The sequence below is a fragment of the Lycium barbarum genome, chromosome 9 (genome assembly GCF_019175385.1).
Source record: "Lycium barbarum isolate Lr01 chromosome 9, ASM1917538v2, whole genome shotgun sequence".
Classification (NCBI taxonomy): domain Eukaryota; kingdom Viridiplantae; phylum Streptophyta; class Magnoliopsida; order Solanales; family Solanaceae; genus Lycium; species Lycium barbarum.
In genome coordinates, this window is record NC_083345.1 from 28,884,617 (window position 1) to 28,907,134 (window position 22,518).

The 22,518-nt window shown below is 38.7% G+C and overlaps 1 long non-coding RNA gene across 1 annotated transcript; it reads left to right on the plus strand.

Annotated features, from left to right (window-relative positions):
- Window positions 1–999: 999 nt before the first annotated feature.
- On the plus strand, window positions 1,000–1,830 carry LOC132610757 (uncharacterized). The gene is made up of 2 exons (XR_009571281.1): window positions 1,000–1,257; window positions 1,650–1,830. It is a non-coding gene; the product is annotated as an uncharacterized LOC132610757 (long non-coding RNA).
- Window positions 1,831–22,518: the final 20,688 nt, after the last annotated feature.

The window sequence follows — 22,518 nt, forward strand, 5'->3', positions numbered from 1 at the left end:
TCACACTTCACATTATAAAATTTAGGTCATGTATATATAGGCTACAATGCATTCTTCACATTCGCAAGACCACCTATGCGTCGAAAGGACTCCACCTGGCAACACATCGTGATTAGTGTCAGACCACCTCATAGTCATGAAACAATGCTGATCGAATATCCCTTCGCAGTCGCATACGTGATGCATGACCTCCTAAGTATCGCGAAAGAGGCGCCAATACGTACCAACTATTTCAGTTGCTGCCAAGTTTTCTCCAAAGGTTTCGAAAGACCCCTAGGCCCCTTGAGACAAATTTGAACATGTCAATAAGTCCAAAAACATATTATAGACATGTGAGTAAACACATAACAGCATACTAATACACAATCTTGTAAAATCACAAAGCTTTGAATTTGTTTTCTCCGGCTAATACTGAAGGATTAGAAGGAATATTAATTGCACATTTAAAAAGAAATAAATGATGAAAGCATTGTCCACTTTCCTGTTAAATTTCGGTTGTGAACATTAATACTAGTACTTCCTCCATTTATTTTTACTTGACCTGTTGACTTGACACTTTCCTTAAGAGATTATTTATTATGAGTTTGTTTAACTAAATTACTTTTATTAATTATGCTTTGAAAAAAAAATTGATTATTAATAATTTATGTAGTTACTTAATGATAAGAATAATGTCGAAAGAAAATTATAAATCTCTCTTGATAGCTATAATTGACAAGCAAGAAGAAGATTTTATTTTTAATTTAAGGAAAAAGTAAGAAGAAATTGAGGGATTATTTGAATAGTGACCAAGGAATGGTATACGGAGTATCACACACATGCTTTTCCCAATTTATGGAACACAACTCTTCAGTTTGCAAATTAAACATTAATTTAAGGAAAAAGTGATAGTAATTTCAGGAAATCCACGAGTTTTTCCTTAGTTTAAGGTATATCTTTCAACCCAAAGAGTTGGAAGCTTCTATAAATATACAATCTCACGATGTTCACAAAATCGTCCAAGGATAATAAAATAAACCAATCGGCAAAAAGAAAAAATTATCAATAAAAATTTAACCTTTGGAAAAATGGAGGCAAATAAAATTGTTACAATGTTTCTAATGTGCATGGTTGTGTTTTCAGCTATGCACATTTCCATGGCTGAAGATTTTCCGGGCTGCATTGATAGGTGTGAAAAGGATTGCTCTGGGAAAGGCCATGACTTTACTTACTGTAAGCTGACATGTGAGGCTGATTGTGGTTTGAGAGAGCTCCAAGGTATTTTTAAGTTTTTATGTTTCTGATTCATATTATTGGTCTTTTAATATTTTTGTGCATCTTCGCACAACTCTTAAAAAAGATATTTAATTATTTTAATAATATAATATTATTTATCTAAGCTGCTCTTATATATTGTCCTTTTTTAAAAAAAAATTTAAACTTCTCACATCAATACAATCTACTGATTGGGAGCTTCTACGGTAGATATAAAAAAAAAAAATCTTAAATTTTTGAAACATGAAGTATTTTGAAATAAATTCAGTTTATCATAGTTAATGTAGTGATATTTGGGAATAGGTGTATCTTTTTAAAGACTAGTCGACTTGAAATAATATTCAAACTAATTCTGTTTTTTTTTTTTTTTTTTTTTTTTTTGTTCTATTTCATAGGCAAATTTAAGAAGCTCATTTCTTGAACTGGACCATGGATGCAGGGTATCACCCCAAGCAGGAGATAGGGAAAAAATTAAATAGTATTTTATTTTCTTTAATTAATTCGCTTCACTAATTTCCTTTTCCACTACCGTTGTAATGCTTCTAATGAGATATAAAAATAATTACAGTTTGATTTTGTTTTTTCTTGAATAATATTGTCTTCCTCGAGTCCATTCATATATATATATATATATATATATATATATATATATGAATGAAGATCTTTTGTAGCCCTCACAATGCCATTTTTGTCATTTTGTGTTCTTTAACAAGTGACATGTGTTATTGTCCAACTTTAATATTTTTTTTTCCTCTTTTGTGTTGTCCCTAATTTAGTTTCTATTAAACAATTTGATAAATAAATAAATAAATAAAAATTTAAGATGTTTTGCAAGACCCAAATTCAATCTCCATCACCCACACCCCCAACTCCCCCCACCCCCTTTTGCATTGCATGTACTAATGTTTAGTCACTAATTCTTCACGTGGTAAACAAATATGTGTTGTAAGTATTTATTTTATTTATAAGCTTTTGTCAGTAAAAAATAATCTTGAAACATATAATGATTTACATTGGAGTACAACTATTCAAGAAATACATAATAATTCTTGTACTTTTTCTATATTTTTTGAATATGTAAATTTATTTTTATGATTCAAAAGTACTAAAAATTGATATATGGAATAATGGAGTATAAAATATTTTAAAAAATTGAGGAAAATAGTAAAAGAAAAAATGTTTGACTACGATAAGAATAATGCCTTCACATAAAATGAGACGGAGGGAATACTTTTTATACTTAAAAAAAATGAAATTAAGCTACATATTGCACTATATGATAATAAATCTACTAAGACACATCAGACAATGTGCATGTTTACTGCTTAATGATTCCGTATTCTGAGATGGGTATCACCAACACCAATATTTAAAAGTCTATTTATAGATCTTATTCTTCTATATTGAGGTTGAAAAAACTACAAGTCTATTTATTGATCTTTTTCTTCTATCTTAAGTAAAAAAAACTATAGATTTGTCACGACCCAAATCGCGGGTCGTGGTGGCACTTACACTAATCCCTATAGTAGGCATACCATTCCAAAACATTAACTGCCCTTTTAACCACAAGTGTGGAGTTGAAGTAATTAGAGACATAATCTAAATTGAAATGACACAAATAAGTGACGAAACATGACTTTTATAAATGAATTTCCCAAAATCTGATCTTACACGGTATAAGAGCTTCTACAACGATTTATAAGAATAGAAAAAAGACATACAAACTCCGAATAGTAAACACTGTCTATAAGAGTAAATTAGACAGGGTGGATAGGAAGAGACTTCCGAAAGCAGAACCGGCTAGTGGTTCTCCTAGAACATCTCTGTAAAAATTCCTCGGAAATCTATCCCGATTCCTCTAACATTTTCATATAACAACTCTACAACCTAAAAGGATGTAGCAAGAGTATCATTAGTACAATACACATACTAGTAAGCATCATAAGCTAACTAAGATTAGTAAACGCATATTGTAACGACCCATCCGATCGTTATTAGGTGTTCCGCAGCCCGTATAAAAAAACCAAGTGTATCGTCATAAGATTTGGACATGTGGGAGTGTCACGATCCAATTTAGCTAAGTCATGCGAGCACTTACCTTTCCCACCTAGATAAGCGAACCCTTAACCTAACGATAGTAAAAACATAAATAAATAATTAAATAAGCGGAAGAGAATAAATCACGTAAGTCTGACATTAATAATATAGAACAAGTGCGGAAATAAGAAAATACACCCCAGAGTCTAGTCTAATCAATACAAGAGCATCTAGCTAGAAATATATAAGTATGGAATATCAATAATGCATCAAGTCTGAATATGTCTCAGAATGGAAAATAAGACATAGATAAAGAAGAATCTTCAAGGCAGTGGACGTCTCCTGCTCACCCTATAGACTCTAAGCAAATCTCAGAGCAACTATCGGCTATGAGAAACAGAAGTAGATCTAACCTAGAATTTTGCATTCATAAAAGAATACAACAAGTGCAGGTCAGTACAAAACCACAGTACTGGTAGGCATCATAGGTCGACTAAGTTTAGCTAACATAATCCAGACAATAAGGTGAGATAAGCAGATAAATCAACAAGTATAAATCAAACACAAGCCAAACCCAAGTACATGTCATCACCTAGGTTGTAGCATCTAAACCCAAGTGTGCCAAGTCTCAATATATCCAATCTGAATCCAAATAACATAAGTAAATCACCGGATCATCACAATATAAGCAATAATGCAATGCAATGCAATAATGTATGAAATGGAATGCAATGCAATGTTGTGTACACATGTACTCCGGACGGAAGTATCGACGTCTCGGTAGCACAACCTATATGGGACCCGTGAAGTCCATGTAGCACTCGTTCCGGATCTTTTCCCAATGGTCGAACGAGACTCCGGATCTTTTCCCACGGAGGATCGTTATCGGCACAACTCATGGAGGACCCGCAGAGTCCATGTACAACTCGTTCCAGATCTTTGTCCAACGGTAACGAGTCTCTGGATCTTTGCCCACGGAGGATCTTTATCAAATCATATCATATAATATCACATCACCCGGAACCATTTCCCATCAGGCATTTAAAACATTTTCTCTTATAAATACCATAAGTCTCTCATAAATCAGTTCCAAAGCATTTCCATCATGTATGAATGTATAAATGCATAATGCTAAATCAATGCAATAATGCCAACGAATATGCTATGGAAGCCACAACACTATAAGCCCTATCAAGACTTATATAAATGAACTCAACAGTAAACATGATCTCACCATCAACAGTCCAATCAATATCACAAGCCCAAGCATGGGTATGCCAATAATATCATGAAAAGGTTGCACAAGCCATATAGAACTCTGTCCTCGTATCAAACGTCAACAAGTAAGATACTACAATATCATGAAAAGGTATAACAATAGTCTCCAATATCTACTAGCACCATGTGGCATCAAGCCAACAACAATAGAACAAATCAAGTCACAACACAAAGGGTGGCTAGCCCCAATCACAAAACAGGGCCCAACCTAAGACAATATCCAACCCAACTTCATACCCGAAGGTTTAAATGCTTTCTCCGACAATATCATCTAAATATATGCTTCGCTAAATGAAGTCTCACCATAGGGTAAACCGCAACCTACCTGGAAGGCCGAACAACAATAACACCAACAATCACTCTTTAGCTTTCCTTTCCGCTGAGCCTCAAAATTAAGAAAGTCTAAGCATATTCGAATCATGTAATTATATAACGACCCGTTTAGTCATTATAGCCTTCTCGGTATTTTTGCCCTTTCCTGAGCATTGATTAGCTCATTTTGACCCGAGGGGACTGTTGGCATGCTTTCCGAGGTGTCTAGACCGGATTCGGGAAACTTCTATGAAATATAGGCTTAAAGTGAAAAATGGTTGATCTAAAGTTGAATTTTGGGTAAACGGTCCCTTTTCGGGATTCCATCGATTTCAAGAGGCCCGGATGATCGTTTAGAACTTTTGTGTGCATTTGGTTCGATTCCCAATGCACTATGATGCATTTTGGGACTTGGGTTAGGAAATTAGAATTTAGGCATCGGGGATTGACTCGGTTAACGAGACCTCCGTTGGGAATTTTGAGGCCACGGGCGTGTTCGTAGCATGTTTTTTTATGTGTCTATGTGTATTAAATGTGAACAAATGGCCTTAGGAGTTAGTCAGAAAATTGGATCAAATTGTGATACTTGGGAGAGTTTCTGGTGTCTGGTGGCTGCTTTGGCGGCACCAGCACCGCGGTAGCGACACCGCTAGAGCGGTCCAAGGCTTTTTGCCTTGACCGCTGAAGCGATCGTGTAACCACTGACGCGGCTCTGCTGGGGTGGTCCCAGTGCTGCTTAAGCGGGTGACAGACAGTTTATAAAATTAATGAAGTGTTAAAAGCCCTTAGACCCTCATTATTTCTCATTTTGAAATTAGAGCTTTGGGGAACAGTTCTTGAATATATTTTGGAGGTATTCTTAGAGGTAAATCTTGCTTGTTCCTTTACTCTCCCTTTAATCATAGTCATCTTGGATTCCCCCTTCCCTTTAATAATCCCTTAGTGATGGAAGTTGAAAGAGGGTTTTGATGAACTTTTCCTTAGGCTCATTAAGGAAATTGATGATGTTTATGTTAGATTTTGATGAATCTAAGCTTATTAATCATATATCTTCCATTTATAGTGTTGAATTTTGGAATCAAAGAGTTAGGGTTTATACCCAAATTGGGGGTTTTGCTTGAAATCAGAAATTAAGCTAATCCTTGAGTTAAATCAGCAATTAGTGTTTGGGTTATGATCACCTATTGCTTAATTTGATATTTTGCTTCCAAATTTCCTATTTTGCCTGTATGAGCCCATTTCCCCAATTTCTAGGGTTAGAATTGACCTAATTTGAATAGTAGCAATATTAGTATCATTCTTCATGATTTCTAATCTAGAATTCAATTATGCTTAGACTACTTTGGTTCTCAGGTTAAGCGGAAAGGCAAGGCAAAGGATTGAGTTGTTGGTGTTGCGGTTCAGCCATCCAAGTAGGTTATGCCTTACCTTTAGTGAGACTTCATATAGCGAAGCAAATATTTAGATTATATTATCGGAGACAACATGTGAACCTTTGGGTATGAAGTTGGATAGATATTGCCTTAGGTTGGGCCCTGTTGTGTGTTGGGACTAGCCACCCCGTTGTGTTGTTATTTGATTGTTCTATTGTGTTGGCTTGATGCCATGAGTTGTCGATAGTTATTGGATACTGTTTATTATCTTGATTATGATATTGTTGGCGTATCCATTGTTGGTACTTGTGATTCGGTTATATTGTTGGCGTACCCACTGTTGGTAGTTGTGATTCGATTATATTGTTAGCATACCCACTATTGGTATTTGTGATTCGAATATATTATTGGCGTACCTATTATTGGTACTTGTGATATTGAGCATGATTATTGATGTTAATACATACATTGCACGCACTCCCATTTTCATGATACACTGTTGAGTTACTGATGACGTTTGATGAAATACTTGATAAGCTGGGCTCAATTTTTACTTGAGTGACGTGAGATGGCTGATGTATGATGTTAATCTCGGAATCATTGATTATGGCCGATGTCCGATGTTAGTTCCGGGTGCATGGACTCCGTAGGTCCCCCAGGGTGGCGCCAGTGAGAACCCCCCGTGGGGAAAGATTCGGGGTCCCGTCTGTCTGATGGGAAAAGATCCGGGATGGGTGGCACTTAGATTGCGCGGGTCACACTGGGTTGTGCTACCAAGACGTCGATATTTTCATCCGGAGTACATGTGTACACAGCATTTGCATGGCATTTCATTGTATTCATACGCTACTGCATTGCATTGCATTATGACTTAATTTGTGATGTTTGGTGTTGTATTGTGATGTTGAATTTGGATTAGATATATTCAGACTTGGCACATTTGGGATTAGATGCTTTACATAGGCGATGACAGATACTTGGATTTGATTACATTGACTTATACATGTTGGTTTATCTGTTTTATTATCTGAGTTGTGTTAACTATGCTTAGTCGGCCGATGATGCCTACCAGTACAATTGTTTTGTACTGACCTACACTTAATGCATTCTTTTATGAATGCAGAGTACTAGGTTGGATCCACTTCTGTGACGCGTGGCTGATAGTCGCTTCAGCATTATCTTTGAGTCTCCAGGGTTAGCATGGCCATTCGCTGCCTTGAAGAATTCTCTATCTTTATGTCCTATTCTATCCAGAGACATAGATACTTATGTTTTAGTATTCTATACTTGTATTATTCCCCTTTTTAGATGCTCTTGTATTATTTCCGACTAGACCCTGGAGGTATTATTATCATTCCGCACTATCTTATTATGTGTGTGTGTGTGTGTGTCTGTGTGTATATATATATATATATATATATATATATATATATATATATATATATATATCAATCGTGAAGACTTACTTATCTATTATTTTTGCTTGAGGGTTCGCTTATCGAGGTGGAAAGGTAAGTGCCCACATGGCTTAGGCAAAATAGGTTGTGACAAGTTGGTATTAGAGTCCTAGGTTACCCGGTCTTTAATATAAGAGTGTTTCTAGTAGAGTCTTGTGGATCGGTACGATGAGCTTCGTACTTATCTGCGAGAGGCTACAGGGCACTTAGGAAATCTCACTTTCTTTTTATTCTTTCGTGCTACTTTCGCCCAATTGGTAGCTGGGAAGATCAAATTGGTATCTGACTCTTATCTCTTCCCTCACAGATGGTAAGGATTCGCGACACGCCTGCATAGAGGATGTACATGAGGTTGGCTCCACCAATGCCTATGAGTTTATCGTGATTATGCATGCGGTACCCCACACGGCAGAGATTACTGATACTCTCGGAGTCGCCTATGTTACCCATCGATTTCGTGGTGGCGCGAGGGCATGGTGGAGAGACTACTTTGCTAGCAGACCAGCGGGTGCGCGTCCACTTACTTAGGAGCAGTTCAATGGGATGTTTCTGGAGAGGTACGTGCCTCGTTCACAGAAGGATAAGCGTCGAGATCAGCTCCTCGATCTCCATCCAGAGGGCATGCCGGTTTCGACCTATGCACTATCCTTCTCCTACCTGGCTCATTACTTCTATCTTGATTTTGACGGAGACGGGCAGGATCTGGTGGTTTATTAGTGGGATGGATGGTCCTCTCCAGCTGCCCTGTGTCCAGCTTGAGGCCGAGGGCGCTTCATTCCAGGCCATTGTTGACCGTGCAGTGAGAGTTGAGGCCATGGGGGCTAGAGCAGCTAGACCCTAAGAGATCCTTAGTGTAGCGATAGCAGGTATTATTTCTGTTCGGGGTCAGTCTGCTACTTTGTTGCGTGATCCTGGATCCACCTATTTGTTTATATTTGCATTTCATGTCGTTGGTTGGGATTTGCCTTGTGATAAAATAGATATACCTGTTCATGTGTCTACTCTGGTCGGAGATTCTGTGATTGTTGATCGAGTCAACCGGTCTTGTTTAGTTACTTTTATGAGGTATGACACTTGGGGATGTCCTGGATTTCTCCCAATCACGCGATCTTGGACTATCACAACAAAACAATCACCTTAGCCATGCCGGGCATTCCTAGGCTTGAGTGGAGGGGTACTCCTAGTCCCGCTCCGAAGAAGATCATTTCCTTTCTTCGAGCGAAGAAGTTAGTAAGTAAGGGGTGTTTAGATTATTTAGCTCATGTTCATGATACGACTGTTGCATCTCCACCCCTTGAGTCTATCCCTATTGTGAGAGAGTTCGCGGAGGTGTTCCCGTCAGATTTGTCGGGTATGCCACCCGATCGCGACATTGATTTCTGTATTGACTTGGATCCGAGCACTTCTCCTATTTCTTTTCCGCCATATCGAATGGCACCTGCTGAGTTGAGAGAGCTTAAGGAGCAGCTACAAGATTTGTTGAGCAAGGGGTTCATTAGACCGAACGTCTCCTCTTGGGGTGCTCCTGTGTTATTCGTGAAGAAGAAAGATGGGACCATGAGGATGTGTATTGATTACCGTCAGCTGAACAAGGTCACTATTCAGAACAAGTGCCCTATGGCTCGTATTGATGATCTGTTTGACCAGCTTCAGGGTGCTTCGGTGTTTTTGAAGATTGATTTGCGTTCCAGCTATCACCAGTTGAAAATCAGGGCGGCGGATATTCCGAAGACAGTATTTCAGACGAGATATGACCACTATGAGTTTCTAGTGATGTCTTTTGGGCTTATAAATGCCCGGGCTGCATTTATGACTTTGATGAATGGCATCTTTAGGTCATTCCTTGATTCAGTTATGATCGTGTTTATTAATGACATCTTGGTGTATTCCAAGAGTAGAGAGGAACATGAGAGCTATCTCCGTACTTTTCTTGGGTTGTTGAAGAAACATAGCCTGTTTGTTAAGTTTTCTAAGTGTGAGTTCTGGTTGGAATCTGTAGCATTCTTGGGCCATGTGGTGTCCAAGGATGAGATTATGGTTGATCCACAGAAGATTGAGGCTGTGAGGGGTTGGGCGAGGCCCACTACTGTTACTGAGATTCGTAGTTTTATGGGTTTGGCCAGCTTTTACCGTTGCTTTGTGAAGGGTTTTGCGGCGATCGCTTCATTCTTGACTATAGATCGGAGGTCACCGACCTTACATCACTCCGATAGAATTGGATCTTTTAATTGGGCTCTCATGCATGCTTATTTTTATGTATGATTACACCGGGCCTAGTTGGCTAGGCAGACACCACTACGGTAGGCGTAGTGGGCGGCTTATGGATAATAACACTGTGCCTAATTAGCTGGGCAGTCACCACTAGTGGATGGCATGAGATGGTTACCCCGGACGCGGGAGACCCGAACGCGAGCTAATAATGATAAGCAGTCTATATATATGTTTATGATGTTTTTAAAGTAAAAGTTAGCATGCATGGTTCTGCCTTAAGAGACAATCAGTTACAGGTTATCTCTTTATCTTATATTTCTTTATTTCTTTATGATGTTATTACTCATGCTTTACGTACTCAGTACATTGTTCATACTGACGTCCTTTCTTTTGTGAACGCTGCATTCATACCCGCAGGTAGACAATGAGAGGGTCCAGATCCCTAGGAGCTTTATCAGCAGATACACAGGAGCTCTCCACTACTCTGGAGTTGCAGTTTATTGGTATGTTCTTTTATTTTCATATTGGGGCCTGGCGGGGTCCTGTCCCATCCTGTCTTTATGATTTTCTGTATTCCAGCTAGAGGCTCGTAGACATGTGTAGATAGTAGATGTTTCATGACCCTATTAGTGTATATTATGTACATCATTTTTAGCCTTGCCGGCTTGTTCATATATATGTTTGGAGTGGATTCAAAGATTACTTCATAATGAGTTTTATTTTGAGAATGGCATTTATTCAGGTTGAGTTATTTGATAATTAGAGAAGTGGTCCGCCGAGATATATTGGAAGAAGTACGATAAGTGGTGCTCCGTAGGCTAGCTCCGGGTACCCGTCATGGCCCTCTGGTTGGGTCGTGACAAAAGTGGTATCAGAGTAGTTCCGTCCTAAGGCGTGTCTATGAGCCGTGTCCGGTATAGTCTTGTTTATGGGTGTGAAGCGCGCCACACTTATAAACAAGAGGTTGCAGGGCATTTAGGAATAATGACCGTTCTTCTTCATTATAGATCGTGCGATAGAGCTATAATATAAGATTCCTCCTTCTCCTAATTGTGTGTTATGATTTCAGCGATGCCTATGAAGAGGAAAGCAACAACTGCCCAGAAGGGCAAGATAGTGACAGGAAGACAGACTGAACGGGAGCCACCGGTAAATATAGAGGAGGGTGAGTCCCATCTTTCTAGTTCATAAACCCCGTTCCATAGGTTGAGGGTTTGGGTCTTGAATAAAAGTAAGGTTGGCATGATGTTCTTCTTGATTCTAGTTTCATGATTCAGTTATGTTTAGACTTCGATTGTCTCGAGGCTCAAAGGAAGGGGAAATAATAAGGTTTGATTATTGGAGACTTTGCTTTTCGACTCTCCAGGTAGGTTATGGTTTACCTTATTGTGAGAGTTTGACTAGAGAAGTGTGCGTTAGATGATATTGCTGGAGAATGCATGTAAGCCTTCAGTTATAAAGTTGGGTTGGATATTGTCTTAGGTTGGCCCTTGTTGTATGATTTGGGGGCTAGCCACCTCGTTGTGATGTTGTTTTATCTTGATCTAATACTTGTCGGCTCGTTGCCACGTTGAGACATTGGGTATTTGTGACTAGTGATATATCATGGCTGTGATGTACTTTACTTGATTGATATTGAGATGAGAATGGTGACTCCATTGTGACTTATTGTTAGCCCTATGATTGATATCGAGAGGAGAATTGTGACTCCATTGTGGCTTATTGTGTAGCCTTATGATTGATATTGAGATGAGATGTTGATTTCATTGTGGCTTATTGTGTAGCCTTATTATTGATATTACTTGTGTGCCCGGTGTGGTACTGGTTGGTATTGAATTGGTTGTTAATATTACATTGCATCATATTCATACTCATTTTCATGATTCGTTGATATTGCATGGTTATGGTACTAATGATGTTACACCTCGCCCTCCCAGGAGCTAAGGACGTTCCGTACTTCTGGCGTATTTTCGGAGAAGGAGCTTATGGAAGGTTAATGTTGTGAGCATACGCGGTATATAAGTCATGACAAACGGGTGTTATGCCTTGGAAGAATTTTGTATCGTTAGTACCGTTACTAAACGAACGTTAGCCCTGAGAGGACATGGAACTTTTATAAGGCTAAGAAAGAGTTCTAACAAGTAATAAGAGAATAGCTAAAGGTTCTGGGGTCAAGTGGGTAGGAGAAAGTAAGTTGTCAAAGCTTTGGGAAAAACTGGGCAAATGTCGGACAAGATTTTTTTTCCAAATTGGGCGAGTTAGATCTCCTAGCATATGAGAAGTTATGGAGTGGATAAGCTGTCCAAATAGAATTTCATTGAGTCTAGTTTCCAATGCAACACATCGTTCGTCGATACGACATCGGAGTAGGGAGTTATGGGCATGTTAAAACGAACTGCCAGAGGCCTGCCAACGTACGTGAAAATTATAAGAACTCACCTAAAGGCCCACTAACTTGGCCCAAAGGGGCCCAACCCAAATTGGGGCCTATATATACCCCTCCACTCACTTCATTTCACATCTTCTCACCACTTTTCAACTTAGTAAAATTCTAGAAAACTCTACAAACCTCCCACCACATTCATCTAAAGTTCTTATACCAAACTTAGCAAATTTAGTAGGTCCAACCTCAAATTTGGCCCGGGAAAGGACGGATGGCCTAGTAATTCTCGATCTCCGTGGTGGTATCATCGTAGAGAGGGGAAACGACACCAACTCAAGTGCCATATCACGCATGCAACCCATTTTAAGGTAAGATTCTTCCTCCGTTAGCATAAATTTGTAATGGGTATCGCTAGAATTAGTTCGTAATAGTTCGAATTGGTGGAAATGTGAAGTAAATCTATGAAAATTGTTGTTGATGGATTTTAATGGTGATTTTGACAAGTTGGTATGGAATTGAATTGGGAATTGGATTGTTGGTATTGGGTTTTTATTAAATTCGAAGATAAATTCGTGAATTATGACGTTTGGGCAAAATTAACGGAATTAATCCCGCAACGGAAATTATTGGTAAAATCCCATGCAAATCGATATGGGTTAATAATTGGTACTGTTGTATTATTGTTGTTGGTACTATTGCCGACACTTGGGATGTCACCAAAACAAGGAAATGTTGCCCGAATTTTCGTAACTTTGGATAATTGGGAAAATTAGCACCAAAATATTTGCATGCAAGTTGAAGAGGACTAACCCAGGATTTGCATGTCCTCATATAGATGTGGAGGAAAGGACAAGCTCGGGATAGGAAATACCTTCAGGCAGCAAGTTAGAGAATAAGGTATGTAAGGTTTTCGCTATCGTTTTCCTTGGCACGAATCAATAAAACCCCTAGCGTGCATTATCAATCCATTTGAGTGTATTCCGTATTTCCTACATTTTACGAAATATATATATTTTATGAAAAATATGTATTTTATGAGAAGTACATATATTTTATGAAAGATGCATATTTTTCCTAAAATCTCTATTTTACGGAATTTCCGATATTTTACATAATTAAGTAAACTTCCCCGGCTAAGTCGTTCATTGACTCCTATTAAACCGTCTATATACTTCATGAAAGATCCTTATGATGTTAATGTGAGTATTATCATTTGAGTCATTCCTTGTCCTTGATATGTGTCCCCTAATATATTCGGAGGTATAACGACCTTACGCCACTCCGAAAGGCCCAATGTCACTTCTTTGATCACTCATGCATATATATATATATATATATATGCACTATTTTACTCCACCGAGCTATGCCATAGTCGGCCGGATACGACACGTAGATGTGTAACCATTGATCAGTTGGGTATTCACACTGAGTCCCATTAGGACCGGGTACGTTATGATGTAATGATGTTTTCCCAGACGCTGGGAGGATGATGATATGATGATGATGATGATATACACACTAAGTCCCGAAAGGGCCGGGTACGCTTCATATCCAGTCCCGCTAGGGTCGAGTACGTTGTATGTATTATATATATATATATATATGTTGCATAGGAACAATGATTTTCTCAGGTATGGCATATTGTATGGTTTCAGATGTCACAGAATATCAGTTATCACTATTCTCCCATGTTTACATTTATATTTTACTGATGTCATTACTTCCCTGCCTTACATAATAAATATTTTTATCCGTGTTGTTATACCTTGGAAATTTCATGTTATTCACATCATAAATAGACTAATGTAAACCTAGGGTGTACATGAAGTCCCAATAAGTTTAAGAAGAATATTTGATGATTTTAAGAGTATCCTTAAGATTCCAAAGGCAATTGAGGCAAAGGAAGTGAGTTCGTCTGGGAAAGTTAAAGTTGAGTCATGTTTTGGGTAAATTGGGCATTATTTGAGTTGCACATTGCTTAGAATCACCTTAAGGAGGATATGTAGAGCCCTTGGATGGAATGAAATTTCATACAAGTGTCAAGAAGGTTCCATAAGGATTGGAGGTCAAACGATTCGAAAAGAACGCGATTTCGCGAAATTGGGAGAAAGTGGGGTAGTATGCGGTCGCACATTGAGTGTGCTGACCCACACACTGCACACACGTTGCCTATTTTTAGGCATACTCAATGCCCAGCACCACCCTTAAGTGGTGGGGAGAGTATGCGACCGCACACTCAGTGTGCAAGGTCGCATACTCTCCGCCAACTTGGTCGGGGTGCGAAATTGCTACCCTTTTAAACCCCAAACGACCCTAAACACATTTCCAACCTTCCCCACTTATTTCGGCACTCCTCTAGAGTTTTCTAAAGAGTTCTTGAAGGTTCTCAATCACTCTACATCTCTCCATATCATCCAAAGTGAGAATCAACATCAAATCTCAAGGTAAATCCATGGAAGGTGATGATTCTTGTTTCCTTTTGAAGTTGTGGTGAAGTAGGTCTTGAAGAGGGAGTTGCGTGAAGTGAAGTTCCTCTATCTTAAGGTATGTACTTCATTCTACTCATATGTCCAAGTGAAATAAAGGTTTAGTAACTCTTATTGAGGAGGAAATCTAAAGTAGAGAAGCCATAGGAGTTGAGGTGAAGAAGATCACTATGGGTGAATTTGAAAAGATAATTTTGGATGAATTTGAGATGGAATTGAATATAATTCCTTGACTATGATATTGTGGATGTTATTATTATTGTTTGGGAGCTGTTTTATGATATGGTAGAAGTTGATTAAATAGGGGAAGTGATGTCCAAATTCCGTTAGCTTTTTAGTTATTCTAGTTTGAGCTTAAACACGTTTTCAAGACTAATGTTGTACCAATCCTCTTGAATATAGAGTTTGCAAGCTTTGGAGGAAAACGTTTAGTCGTTAAGAAGACGTGAAGGTCTGTAAGGCCTACCCCCCTTCTTTCAAAAGGCATGATTCTCATGTTATACTTCCCTATATGTTATCCATATCATTCTTACTCACAAAAAGCTCGAAACTCACGATCCTCAAGTTCTTATGATGCTAAGGATAGATGTTTCCTATGATGATGGTCCCATTCTAGAGATCCCAAAGTTTATGGTTTGATGCTATTATATGACTATTGAGCTTATTTCAAGATATTCATGATTCCACCATTCTCAAGACTTTTATGATCATTCCATATTTGGTGGTACCAAAGCCTAAAGTTCTAGATGTTTTCACGATATGATTGAGCGTACTAGATGATTCTTGATTCCATTCATGACAATTTTCCTCATCTTATGTTATTGTTCCCTCCAAGTGAAATATGATGATGATGATTTCAACTCTAAAAATGCCAAAGCTTAAGTTTTTAATGTTCTCATGAAACCATTGAGCTTGTTATAAGATTTCTAATCATATTCATTACTGTTGATCTCATCTTATATAATTGTTCCTTTAAGGTGAGCTAAAGGTATAACTCCCTTATTGCGAATTCATTTAAGGTGTCTGAAATATCCAATCTTAGAAATGCTAGAACTTATGACTTTCAAGACTCTTAAGATGATATTGATAAAAGATCCCCGTAGTGATGATAGTGACGATGATGGAATATACTGAGCCTTGCTATGGCCGGGTACGAATGTGATGTATATGATACTACCGACCCTTATTATTCTGGGTACGAATATGATGTGACTGATACCAAGCTCATATGGCCGGTTACGATATTTAGTGCATGCATACCACTGCAATTAGGTACGGATGTTACCGAGCCTCGCTATGGCCGGGTACGGATGTGACCGAACCTTATTATGGTCGGGTATAGTATTGTATAAGTATGTATGTGAACATATGCAATGCTTCTTCTAGAAAAAGTGTCACACCCTAATCTTGATAGGGCATGATGGGCACCCGACCCTTACTTAGGGCCGAGCGAACCCGCTGACTCTTATTACACACATAATCTCTTTGGACTCTTAAATCAAATAAAAATGAAATACATAGTAAAGGCTTTCAGAAACATTCTTTTCGTCGTTCTCAAGCCAAGTAAAATCTGTAATCATATGGAATTTGTAACATAACGCTAAATGGTACGTCGGCTTGCAGAGCCGCTTACAAGACTGACGACCCACATACGTGACTCTGTCTGCAAAGTCTCTAACATCAATCAGGAATCATAACATATATACTCTGAATCGTCAACACTCCGGAAGGAAACGGAGCTCGCCAATCCCGCTGGAACATCTTCTAGCAATGTCTTCTACTCATCTGTGTGTACCTGCGTGGCATGAAACGCAGCCCGCGAAGAAAGGGGGTCAGTACGAAATATATACTGAGTATATAAAGCATAGAGTACAGCAAACAGAACCATAATCGGAACAAGAAGTACAGAAAGTAAGTACATTATCCAAAATATCAAAATGCTTACTTTTAAAACACAAATCATGCATATCAGGGGGATATGTCACATCCGGCCCATTATGGGACTCGGTGGACAAAACAGGGTCGCCACCCCGTCACTGACGCCATAACACATCATACTCCAGAATAGGGAATAACTCCGTAACACATCATACTCCAGAACACATCATACTCCAAAACACATCATACTCCAGAACACATCATACTCCAAAATATATATACATATACCTTACCCGGCCCTCTAATGAGGGACTCGGTGAACAATGCAGTGGAGTGCGCACGATAACATATCCTGGCCCGGGCTCAGTGAAGGACATATTGAGGCATCCACGAGTAGAGTAGTGAGAAACTATATGCACACAAATCAATTTTTAAGACTCGATAGATAAGTACACAAAACGACACTTGAAGGGTCGTAAACACGTTTCGGGTCAATCCGAGTTTGCATAAGAAAGTTATGATCATCATTTACTACAGAACCCTCTACGAACGTTTTAAAGAAATCCGAGACCGTCTACGAAAGTTAGGGACATTAATACTTATGGAACTCTTTATGTTTTGCTCGTTATTCAATCATACAATAAGCTCGTCTATACTAAGTATACTCATATCAAGAAGTGAATAAGAATCATAAACAAGCTCGGAATTAAAGAGTAGAGTTACCCCAAGGTGCGTGTCATACCTCACTTAGCTCTAGGACATGCCAAAGAAAGAAAGGGTAAGCCTTACATACCTGGAAGATGATTCTCGACTTTCAACTTACTTCCCGTCTTGCAACTTGCTTTAGAATTATTCGTAGCCTCGTACTCTACATATGGAATCATTCATAATATCATTAGGATCATCGTCGTACGTTCGTCTAGAAACTTTAATTAAAACCCTTTTAAAATCTGCCGAAATTCGGGTAGCATTTCCCCTGTTTATATGCCTAGCCCGAGATTCCAATTCAACAACCAACAACATCAACAACAATACCAACAGTATTAACATCATTTCCAATACCGACGTATGCCATAAAACAGCCCGCGCAGTGTTTTCTAAATTTCTCAACCAACCAAATTTGCGATATAACTATTTAATACTTTTATTTCCTTAAAGAAGTTAAAATTAACACTAACAACATCGATAACCACATCCTCCACATTTTACAAGTTAAATACATTTATTTTCATCCAAAGTTTACTCCAAATCTCGTTCCATAATTCACAGCACCAACAAACGAATTTATCAGGCTATTCTCTCCGTTCTAATCCGTTAAAACTCTAAATAAACTCGTTAACAATGAAAAGGAACCTTATTCATACCTTAAGCATGCATCCAACACGTTATCACTCTTCTCCTTGGTTGATTTTTAGCTCAAATTGAAGACAACGCAGCGTACAACGCTTTTCTTTTCATGGGCTTCGGGATTCGGGGCTCAGATTTTGGTCAAAATTGGTTTTTCTTCTCTCCAAGGCTCTTCTCTCTCTCTTTCCAGAATTTTCTGGTGTTCTTGGTCTGAAAAATGAGGAGAAAGGGCTGAAATTTCACTTAAATAGGCATGGGTCATGGGCCTAAACCGGTTGAGCCCAGATTGGGCCTAGCCCACTGACCGTTCTGCCTTAAAACGTCCGTATCTCATTATCCCGACGTCGCCTATGGACCCACGACTATGGTTGGAAATATAATTCAATTATCTACAACTTTCATTCTGGGAGTTTTCCCAAATTCCCAAATACCGATGGGGTTATGGCCTTCCGAAGTCAGATCACCCAAAAACGTAACTTAAAATTATTTGTTTGGAGGGTTTCCACTTTGATTTGGCTCAAAGGTCCTTCTTGAGTTGTGTTTAACTTCACATATGTGATTCATATAACTTGTCACATGTCCCAAAAAAAATCTCGACGTGTGGGCCCCACCTCAGCTTACGAATAATCCGACGTACAAAAATACGAAATATAATACCATCAACGTGAGTTTGCATTATGTAGCGACAACATGATTTTCAATTTTGAGGAAGCACGTGTCACGCTCATGCTCTGAAAACGCGGGGTATAACAAAAAGGATAAGCATGAGGAATGTCTCAAGAGGTATTATGAGGTATAAACGCTCCTTTTATCATATGTTATTCATTATGCTTTTATGGTGTTACTATTTATGCCTTACATACTCAGTACATTATTCATACTGACGTCCTTTCTTTTGTGGACGCTGCGTTCATGCCTGCAAGTAGACAGGGGGACGGGTCTGATCCTTAGGAGCTGCATCAGCGGAGATTCAGGAGCACTCCACTTATTTCGGAGCTGCACTTTGCTGGTATATTTATTTTGTGGATATTTGGGGCATGACGGGGTCCTATCCCATCCTTATGATTTCCAGCACTCCATATAGAGGCTCATAGACATGTATGGATAGTTACAAGGTTCATGACCTTACTAATGTATATTTAGTACATCATTTTTGTAGCCTTGAAGGCTTGTACATATATATATGATTATGAGATGAAGTTGATGATTATTATGTAAATGAGTTTCATTTGGAGAATTTATATCCGTTCAGGTTGTGATAATTGAGTGTTAGCTATGTGGTCCACTGAGATAGATGGGAAGAAGCATGATAGTTGGTGCTCCGTAGGCTAGCTCCGGGTACCCGTCAGGCCCTCAGGTTGGGTCGTGACACGTACTGACCGTCCCATTTCTTGGGGCGCTTCATGTCGTGCTGCAGGTCCTGACAGGCAGAGCAGAAGAACCCTCTCTATAGGATCTCCATTTTCAGCGGGACGTCAGCGAGTACCATTATACCGGGCTTGCTAGTTGGGTATTTATTGAGTCTGCAGGTTATGTAAATGACAGATGTACGAACTCCTAGAGGCTCATAGACAGTGTAGTGGGTGTCGGAGTCATGCATGATTTCATTGTACTTATGATACACAGGTTATATCCTGGGTGACTATATGATATTTCATGATGTTCATGTTGCGGCCTTGTCTGCTAGCTTATGTATACAATCGTTCACAAAGAGGTTTTGTTATCCTTATGTTGGGCCTTCCTGTGTACCGGTGCTCTTATATGTACATGCATATAATTATGATCAGGATTATTGTATTAAGTTTATATTATGTCACGCTAGGTGGTACTCAGCTGTTAGGGTCGGGTGCTCGTCATACCCCTCATCGGACTGTGACAGATGATGATAAGTGAGAGAATGTAGCCTCCGAGGTTTTTGCCGGAGTGCGTAAAAGAAAGAGGAGAGTCTGATGCCCAAGGTCTTTGCCTGGATCGTGAGAGTGTCCGATGCCCGTGGTCTTTACTGGGATTATGAGAGTGTCCGATGGTCGAGGTCTTTGCTGGGATCATGAGAGTAGTACATGGATATCGCGGGTCCCCCATGGGCTGTGCTGCCGAGATGTGATGTTCCATCATCGGAGTACATGTGTACGGTGCATATGCATTGCATTCATGATACATACATTGTTGCATTGCATTGTACCTTTGATTCTAATGATTGTTGTGCTACTACTGTGATATATTGGTTCGGATTGATTATGCTGAGACTTGGCACAGTTGGGCTTAGATTCTATAACATAGGTGATGACTTGTTGTGATGTACTGGTTCAGATTGACTATACTGAGACTTAGTATAGTTAGGCTTAGATGCTATAACATTGGTGATGACTTGTTGTGATACTATTGTGATGTACTGGTTTGGATTAACTATACTGAGATTTGGCACAGTTGGGCTTAGATTCTATAACATAGGTGATGACTTGTACTATGGATACGAATTCGTGTTGACTTGTACTTATTGGTTTATGTGTTTATCTTGCTTTGTTGTCTTTATATACATTAGCTAGTCTTAGTCGGCCTATGATACCTACCAGTATTTGTTGTTTGTATTGACCTGCACTTGCTGCATTCTTTTATGAATGTGGAGTATTAGGTAGGATGTACTTCTATTCCTCGTGGTTGATATTCGAGGATTGCTGATTCGACTCTTTCAGGGTGAGCATGAGGGCGTTCGCTGCCCGAAGACTCTTCCTATTATTATGTTTTTATTTTCATTCTAAGACATGATTTTAAGACTGTTGATGTATCATTATTCAGACTTATAATAGTTAGTTAGATGCACTTGTATGAACAGACCAGATACTGGGGTGAATTTCATTTACTTCCGCCTTTTCTTTATATTAATATCGCGAGACTTACGTTATTCTATCTTTTTCCGTTTTATTTATGTTTTTATGATTGTCGGGATAAGGGTTCGCTTATCAAGGTAGAAATGGTAGGTGCCCGCACGACTTAGTGAAAATGGGTCGTGATAAGTTGATATCAGAGCCCTAGGTTACCCGGTCTATAATACAAGAGCGTGTCTAGTAGAGTCTCGTGGATTGGTACGGTGAGCTCCGTATTTATCTGTGAGAGGCTATAAGACATTTAGGAAACTTCCAATTCTTTCATTCTCTCGTGAGACTTTATTCAAATTGGTATCTCGTCGATTTCAATTGGTATATGGACTTTCTTATCTTAATCACCCACGGAGGGTGGAAACTTGTCCTTAAATTGTTATGTGAATGGTTGATCTATGATTCGTTGTGGTATGGTACGAGATAGGTTATTCTGATTCGGACACGTGATCAAGTTCAGTTCTAGCTATGGCTTAATGATTCGATTGTGTGGAGTCACGATTAGACTTAGTTGTTGTGTGGAGTTGCGATTAGACTCGTTTATCGTGGGGGATTCCGTGAGAATGGGAAGGATAGTTCAGAGGGTTACATGGTCTCCATGTTTCATCGTTGGGATGCTCGAAAGTGACAAAGTGCATTGATGGCTTAACAATAGTGGGTTGCTCGATGATATGATCGGTTTGACTTCAGCTTTGTCAAGGCTTTATGATGGTGTGCGTGACACTAGTGTACCAATGACGGGTCAAATCAAACTCAAACCTCAGGTCAAAGATCCGAAATCTGAAATTGAATACATGGACGCATTACTCATTAACTAAGGAATTCAATACAATAGTGAAAATTCAATTTTAATATCAATTTCTAGGTCAAATCAATGATTTACCTCTTTTATGATAGAAGCTATATTACCCAATTCAAGCCTTATGTTCTACATGATTTCATTGTTCAAATATTATGAATTTAAAAGGATGTTAATTTGATTAGTGTTAGGAATCCATAACTAGAATATTAGGGCAAAATTTCACCTTTCCTTTGTCAAATTCGAAAGCAAAATCCTCCAAAAATCACACTATCACATTATAAAATTTAGCTCATGTATATATAGGCTACAATGCATTCTTCACATTCGCAAGACCACATACGCGTCGAAGGGACTCCACTTGGCAACACATTGTGGTTGGGGTCAGACCACCTTATAGTCATGAAACAACGCTAATCGAATATCCCTTCGCGAAAGAGGCACCTATACATACCAGTTATTTCAATTGCTGCCAAGTTTTCTCCAAAGGTTTCGAAAGACCCAGGCCCCTTGAGACAAATTTGAACATGCCAATAAGTCCAAAAACATATTATAGACATGTGAGTAAACACATAATGGCATACTAATACACAATCTTGTAAAATCACAAAGCTTTGAATTTGTTTTCTCCGGTTAATACTATAAGATTAGAAGGAATATTGATTGCACATTTAAAAAGAAATTAATGATGAAAGAATTGTAAACTTTCCGGTCAAATTTCGATAGTGAACATTAATACTGGTACTTCCTCCATTTATTTTTACTTGACCTGCTTACTTGACACTTTCCTTAAGAGATTATTTATTATGAGTTTGTTTAACTAAATT